Source organism: Rattus norvegicus, chromosome 1 (genome assembly GCF_021556685.1).
Source record: "Rattus norvegicus strain SHRSP/BbbUtx chromosome 1, alternate assembly SHRSP_T2T, whole genome shotgun sequence".
Classification (NCBI taxonomy): Eukaryota; Metazoa; Chordata; class Mammalia; order Rodentia; family Muridae; genus Rattus; species Rattus norvegicus.
In genome coordinates, this window is record NC_141534.1 from 75,199,301 (window position 1) to 75,207,440 (window position 8,140).

Sequence of the window (8,140 nt, forward strand, 5' to 3'; positions counted from 1 at the left end):
ACTATACAATGCTATTCTTATAAAGATATTGGAGAACATACTGTTTTTTTTAAATAATCATTCACTAGAAGAAAATTAAGCTAATCACACTGTACTTTTATACTGCTTAAAGATTTTGCTAGGATGAATAAACTTTGAAAGAAAGAATAAAAAGAAAAATTAGATTAAAGCAGGACAAATTCTAGTTAATATCAGCTTAAATTTTTGTTCTCTTTAGGTACTAAATGTGCTTACATAATGGGAGACACTGAGTCAGGGAGGTGGAGGAATTCCTATAAACTTTAAACTTAATGGGACTATTTTGTTCCTTGGCTACATATAGGGATATAATGATATTCTTTTAATAACCATTCAATTGATTGAATATTTGCACCTTCATTTTTTAATAAGTCAAATTAAACACATGGCAAGTTCCACTCAAATAAAAGTTAGCTTATATAAACCCCAGACCTATGACAAAATAAAGCAGGCAGTAGAAAATAATAGAATGACAGTTAAGTGTCTTTTCTAGGTGGACATGTGCTTCCTTTTCATCCATTAAGTAGTCTTCCCAACCATAAAAAAAATCGGTCTCTCAGAATGTGCAGTTTTGTTCTGGGAAAGTTGTCTTGACTCTTGAGAGGCATTATTGGTTTGGGTTTTAGCCCCTATCTGATGAAAGAATGCTCCTTCTTTGTGACAAAAATTTAAAGTACAGATTTTATTATCTATTATTTTCTTAGATACAGAGAGACACAGAGTGAAGCAAAAAACATAGATGGCAGAGAAAAAAATTCCTTAATTACAAGTATACGATAAAAATTATCTTGACTTTATAGTTTCAAATTAAGCAGTGAAACTTAACTGAGTACTCATAATTATTCATCTACCCAAATTTATTAAGTCATATACATTTAACATAATTTTCACACTCTTTTTTTTAAGTTAATTTTAATTATATTATGTGTGTGTCAACATGTAGATGTGTGCTATAAGTGTAGGTTTTTGGCAGTCAGGGACATCAGATCTCTGGAGCTGCAGTTGCAGGCATTTGTGGGTCACATTATTTTGGTGCTCAGAATTGAATTCAGCTCCTCTGAAAATCAGTATGCCCTAGTAACTTGTGAGATGCTACTACAACCCACATTTTTGTATTTATACATTAGTGTGGGTATACAATTGAGTGCATGTGGAGATGAGAGGACAAATTGTAGTTGCATGTTGGTCCAGTGACCTCCATTCATTAAGACATATTGGCTCACTCAAGATTTTATAATGTGTAAATATAGGAAATCTTTTCTCCAAAATAAAATAAAAATTTAATAGATTTAAAATTCCACAGAAATACCATTTTCTGTTTAGAAAAAAATTTTTTTATTATATGAATGGTTTGCTTACACGTATGGACATGCACAACATGCAGGCAATGATGCTGTGGTGACCAGAGAACCCCTGGAGCTGAAATTAACAGATAGCTGTCAGTGGCTTTGTCAGGGCTGAGTAATGATTCCAGGTACTCTGGAAGAATAATTTTTCTTAACTGAACACCTCTAATGCATCAATTACTGACACAAGTCCCAGTAAATCTCAGGGCAGACAATAGTCTCCTGCCTTCAGAAAGACTTATATCAGAAAAGGCTAATAAGAAATTGTCCAAGGATGATATTTATCATGTCCTAGATGTCTGGTACCTACCTCAATAACCAAAGAAACATTTTCTCTTAATCTCTTAATCAGATGTTTTGAAGATATGTTAAACATATGTAAAACTATGAGATGCATATGATTTAACTTAGAGCAATTTGATATCCTGATCAGGATTGCTACCCATACACTTGAAATACTATAACAAAAAATTTTGTATTATTGTTTTTTACCTGAAGCAAATCTTGACTTGACTAAGCACAAAGTTATAAACATGTTTATAAAATTGATAAAATTGTAAATAGAATGATTCTTATATATCTTACTGAAGTCAGGGAATATTAAACTAAATAAATCACGTGAAGATGTTATTCTTACATATTTCTCACATGTAGGTTGGGGAAATGTGACATATCAAGTGAAGCATATGGCATGATTGCTACTTCCCTTATGAACTCTAAGGTGAAACATCCCTCATTGGTTGAAAATCCCTTGAAGATCAAAGGAGTAATGTCATTTTGTAAAATGCTGAAGGACCCAAGCTGTGTCTGGGAGAAACTGATGGAAGTTGTTTTGGGAAAGCATGCTCTGGAGATGTTTTAGAAAGCTACATGTTGGTGTGAGGATCATAAAGGAGGTCACATGCTCCATAAGGAATACAGGAGAGCTTGTAATATGTGATTAGACTCAATCACTATCCATGCTGTAGATGCCATACCAGTACGTACAGCAGATGCAAGCAAGGATACTATGAGACTGAGTTCAGACAAGCCAAGGCTAGTTCTAAATCTTCTTTTTCATAATTTGAGCTTAATGAATGTAATTATCCTGAATAAAGATGAGGCATCTGGAAAGAAATTGGATACTAGGGCAAAGGAGAATATAAATAAGAAAAAAAAATTCCTTTCCAAGGCAGGGCTGCATAAATCTTACCCATGTCACTATAAGCTGTCTCATGCCATAAGGTTGAGGTTGATTTCTCAAGGTATACTTTGTGTGTGTGTGTGTGTGTGTGTATGTGTGTGTGTGTGTGTGTGTGTGTGTGTGTGTGTGTGTGTGTAAGATGTGCTTTATTAGCAGGGAATCATATTTCTACAGCCATGTATTCTCTTTTTAGGATTTTTTAAAAATTTACACTTCAAATGTTATCTCCTTTGCTGGTTTCCCATCCATAAACCCCCTATCAAATCCACTCTTCCTCTTCTTCTATGAGAGTATTCTACCTCCCTAACCACGTATGCCTTCCAGCCTCCCTGCTTGGACACTCCACTACAATGCTGGGCCCAGCCTTGGCAGAACCAAGGGCTACTCCATTGGGGATCCTGTTCTCAGGTCAATGATTTGCTGCTAACATTTGCTTCTGTATTTGTCATGCTCTGGCTGAGCCTCTTAGGAGACAGCTATAGCAGGCTCCTGTCAGCATGCACTTATTGCCTTCATCAATATTGTCTAGGTGTGGTGGCTGTATATACAAGGGGCTAGATTCCCAGGTGGGGCAGGCTCTGAACAGCCTTTCCATCAGTGTCTGCTCCAAACTTTGTATGCAGATCTTCTCCTATAAATATTTTGTTCTCCCTTTTAAGAAGGACTAAAGCATTCACACTTTCGTCATCCTTCTAGAGCCTCATGTGACCTGGGGATGGTATCTTGGGTAATTCAGGTTTTGGGCTAATATCCACTTATCAGTGAGTGCAAACCATGTGTGTACTTTTGTGATTGGGTTGTCTCATTGAAGATGTTATTTTCTAGTTCCACCCATTTGCCTAAGAATTTCATGAAGTCATTCATTTTTATAGCTAAGTAGTATTCTTTTTCCGTATCTACTTCTCTTTTGCAGGGCATCTGGGTTCTTTCCAGCTTCTGGATATTATAAATAAGACTTTTATGTTCAGAGTGGAGGATGTGTGTTTTTTATATGTTGGGGCATGTTTGTGGATATGCCCAGGAAAGGTATAGTTGAGTCCTCAAGTAGTATTATCTCCAATTTTCTGAGGAACTGCCAGACTATTTTCCAGAATGGGTGTACCAGCTTTCAAACCCACCAACAATAGAGGAGTGTTCCTCTTTCTCTACAACCTCATTAGCATCTGTTGTCACCTAACTCACTAGGGTGAGATAAAAGCTCAGGGTTGTTTTGAATTGTATTTCCCTGATAATTAAGGGTGTTAAACATTTCCTTAGGTACTGCTCAGCCATTTGATATTCCTCAGCTGAAAATTCTTCATTAAGCTCTTTACTCCAATTTTAGTAGGGTTATTTTATCTCAGGAGTTTATCTTCTTGAGTTCTTTGTATATATTGGATATTAGCCCTCTACAAGAAGTAGGATGGGCAAGGATCCTTTCCTAATCTCTTGTCTTAATGACAGTGCTCTTTCCCTTACAGAAGGTATACAATATTGTGAGGTCCCATTTTAGACCCTTGATCTTAGAGCAAACGCCATTGGTGTTCTGTTTTGTTGTGGTTTGCCCTGGAGTTATCTGTATTGGGATGCTAATTCCACTGCCCCCAAGGACTACTGCCTAGTAACACACTCAGGACCCTGGTGACTTCACCAGAACCCTCTCCCCATTTAATTTGTAAAATACAGGTGAGAGCAGGTACAGGGTTGAAGGAGGCCTGTCACTGGATGAGAAGTAAGGATGGGCAGGAGAAAAGTTTGAAGGAAGGGGAGGGGACTGGAATGGAAAGAGGAGAGAAAGGAGGGACAGCCAGTGTAATCACAACAGAAAGAAAATGGAAGCTGCCATTAAGATTCCACTCTGTGTATTTACAGGTTGTTATTAATGTTCTTAAGGGATGGATGTGTACTGGGTTTTGTTTGTTTAAATGGGCAATTATATCTTATCAATTGGGTCAAAGGTTATTGTGTTGTGTGGTTTTTTCATGTGGAGAACTGAGTTTGGGAGAGTGTGTGGTGGCAGAGGGGCCAACGTGGAGTTTGAATGTGTGTTTCAGGCAAGATATTTTTGGGCATTGTGGTGCTGAGCCTGGTGGGGTAAAAAACAGTTATTTTTTTTTTCAATTTGCTAAGCTGTGACTGTTTATTAACCGACCAGATTATAAAAACACCACGGGCAATACCTTAGTTCATCCGTCTAATAAGCCTGTTTATCTGGTCTTCCCTGTTGCCAGTATCTCTTCCTTCAACAAAGTGTGTTGTCTTTTTCTTCATTCCACCTCGTGGGGAAGATAGTTTGAAGGGCCATAGGAAGTTATTTGCTTCCTTAAAGCGTTTTCCAACTGTATAGATCTCATGAATTAGATCCTCCATGCAGATGATGCCAAATTTACCAAGAGATAGAGCAATCAAGGAGTTATCTGTCAAGGCAATGCGCTTTTTATTGATTTTGCCATAGCCTCGCTTGTAGATGAGCTCGTTTACTGACTTCAGGTTGGGGTACCCCCATGCAATGTACGATCCTCAGCATGTTCACTGAAGTGCATTTGAAGATCTGCTGGAGACAAAGCAGCTGCAGCACCTTGCGCACCTTTGGGCTCACTCCATTGATACCTCGGATTCTGATGACAAAGGCCAATTTTGGTTCTGCGGGCACATAGAAGTTCCCAGCTTTCCTTGCCATCCTAGCCATGCGAATCTCAGTCCGGTACATCTGTCTACTCCTTGTGATAGTGCTTTGCCTTCTCACAGATGAGCTTCCTCCTTGCCTTTCGCAGTGTCTTCAGGGCAAACTTCTTCCTCAGGCGCTTGACCTTCAACTCTGCGAAATTCCTTCGCTTTTTCTTAAGGGTTTCTGGCACAGCAGGAACCTTTTTCTTCTTAAGGGTTCCTGGCGCAACCTTCTTTTTCTTCTCTGGTACAGCCTCCATGGTTCCAGCCGGAAAAAGAGAGGCCAGTTATTTTTTTATATTTTTACAACAACACTGTTTAGGAAAATTTCCCCGGTTCCCAGGTGTGCAAGGCTCTTCCCACTTTTTCTTGTAATTTCAGAGCATCTGGTTTCTTTTACTTTTTTTTTTTTTTTTTTTTTTTTTTTTTTTTTTTTGTGGAGGTCCTTGATCAACTTGTACTTGAGCTTTGTACTGGGTGATAAGAAAGAATCATTTTGCATTCTTCTACATGCTGACCTCCAGTTGAACCAGCACCATTTGGTAAAAATGCTATCTTTTTTCAAATGGATGGTTTTGACTCCTTTGTCAAAGATCAAGTGACAAGAGAAGTGTAGGCTCATTTTTAGGTGTTCAATTCTATTCCACTGATCTACCTTCCTTTGTCTGCCATACACCTTTTATTACTATAGCACTGTAATACAGCTTGAGGTCAGGAATGATGATTCCCCCAGAAGTTCTTTTATTGTTGAGGGTATTTTTTGCTCTTTTGGTTTTTTTTTCTTATTCCAAATGAATTTGCAAATTGCTCTTTCTAACTCTATGAAAAATTGAGTCAGAATTTTGATGGGGATTATGTTTAATCTGTAGATTGCTTTTGGCATTTTGGCCATTTTTACTATATTAATCCTGTCAATCGATGAGCATGGGAGACGTTTCATCTTCTGAGACTTTCTTCAATTTCTTTCTTCAGAGACTATAGGTTCCTGTCATACAGTTCTTTCACTTGGTTGGTTAGAGTTACATGGAGGCATTTTATATTATTTGTCACTTTGTGGAGGGTGTCATTTCCCTAATTTCTTTCTCACTCTGTTAATCCCTTGAGAAGAGGAAGGCTTCTGATTTGTTTCCATTAATTTTATACAAAGCTACCTTGCATAAAATGTTTAACAGGCTTAGTAGTTCTCTGGTGGAACTTTTGGGGTCACTTAATATACTATCATATAATCTGTAAATAGTGATATTTTGATCTTTCCTTTCCAATTTGTATCCACTTGACCTTTCATTCTCTGATTGCTCTGGCTAAGACTTCAAGTACTATGTTGAATAAGTAGGGAGAGAGTGGGCAGCCTTGTCTAGTCTTTGATTTTAGTGGAATTGATTCAAGTTTCTCTCCATTTAGTTTGATGTTGGGTTCTGGTTTGGTATATTTTGCTTTTAATATGTTTAGTTGTGGGCCTTCAATTCTTGATCTTTTCAAGACTTTTAGGATGAAGGGGTGTTGAATTTTGTCAAATGCTTTCTCAGCATCTAATGAGATGATCATGTGGGTTTTTTTTCCTTTGAGCTTGTTTATATAGTGGATTATCTTGACGGATTTTTATATATTGAACCATCCCTGCATCACTGGGATGAAGCCTACTTGATCATGATGGATGATCATTTTGACATGCTCTTGGATATGGTTTGAAATAATTTTATTGAATTATTGAATATGTTTACATCAATATTCATAAGAAAAATTGGTCTGAAGTTCTCTTTCATTTTCTTTTTTTTTTCTTCTTTTATTTTTTGTGGTTTAGGTATAAGTGTAATTGAGGCTTCATAGAAGGAATTGAGTAGTGTTCCTTCTGTTTCTCTTTTCTGGAATAGTTTGGAAAGTACTTGTATTAGGCCTTCTATGAAAGTTTGATAGAATTCTCACTAAACCCATCTGATACTGGGCTTTTTTGGCAGGGGGATGTTTAATGACTGCTTCTATTTCTTAAGGAGATATAGGACTGTTTAGATGGTTTATCTGATCCTGATTTACCTTTGATAACTTGTATCTGTCTAGAAAACTTTCCATTTCATCCAGACCTTCCAGTTTTGCTTAATATATGTGATTGTAGTAGGATCATATGGTTTTTGAATTTCCCCATATTCTGTTGTTATGTCTCCCTTTTCTGACTTTGTTAATTTGGATACTCTCTCTCTCTCTCTCTCTCTCTCTCTCTCTCTCTCTCTCTCTCTCTCTCTCTCTCTTTCTCTCTGTGCTTTCTGGTTAGTGTGGTTTAGAGTTTATCTATCTTGTTGATGTTCTCAACCAACAAGCTCCTGGCTTTGTTGTTTCATTGTATAGTTGTTTTTGTTTATACTTAGTTGATTTCAGCCTTGAGTTTGATTATTTCCTCTTGGATGAATTTGCTACTTTTTGTTCTAGACTTTTAGCTGTGCTGTCAAGCTGCTAATGTATGATCTTTCCATTTTCTTTTTGAAGGCACTCAGAGCTGTGAGGTACCCTCTTAGCACTACCTTAATTGTGTCCCATAAGTTTGGGTATGTTGTGCCTTCATTTTCATTAAGTATTAAGAAATCTTTAATTTCTTTTCTTTATTTCGTCCTTGACCAAGTTATCATTGATTAAAGTGTTGTTCAACTTCCACTTGTATATGGCTTTCTTTTATTTTTATTTTTATTGAAAAAACACTTGTTTGTGCTGATATGATAGAATAAATGGGATTATTTCAATTTTCTTGTATCTGTTGAGATGTGTTTTGTGACTGATTATATGGTCAATTTTGGAGAAAGTACCAAAATTGCTAAATCCATTTGGATCACAACTTCTGTTAACTTCTCTATGTTTCTGTTTGGTTTCTGTTTCCTTGATCTGTCCATTGATGAGAGTGGAGTGTGAAAATCTCCCACTGTTAATGTGTGAGGTACAATGTGTGCTTTGACCTTTAGTA

The 8,140-nt window shown here is 37.0% G+C and overlaps 1 pseudogene across 1 annotated transcript; it reads right to left on the bottom strand.

Moving 5' to 3' along the window:
• Window positions 1–4,640: 4,640 nt before the first annotated feature.
• Rpl7-ps16 (ribosomal protein L7, pseudogene 16) lies at window positions 4,641–5,475 on the bottom strand (annotated as a pseudogene). The gene has a single exon (XR_015646265.1). The product of XR_015646265.1 is annotated as a ribosomal protein L7, pseudogene 16 (transcript).
• Between the last annotated feature and the right edge of the window lie 2,665 nt (window positions 5,476–8,140).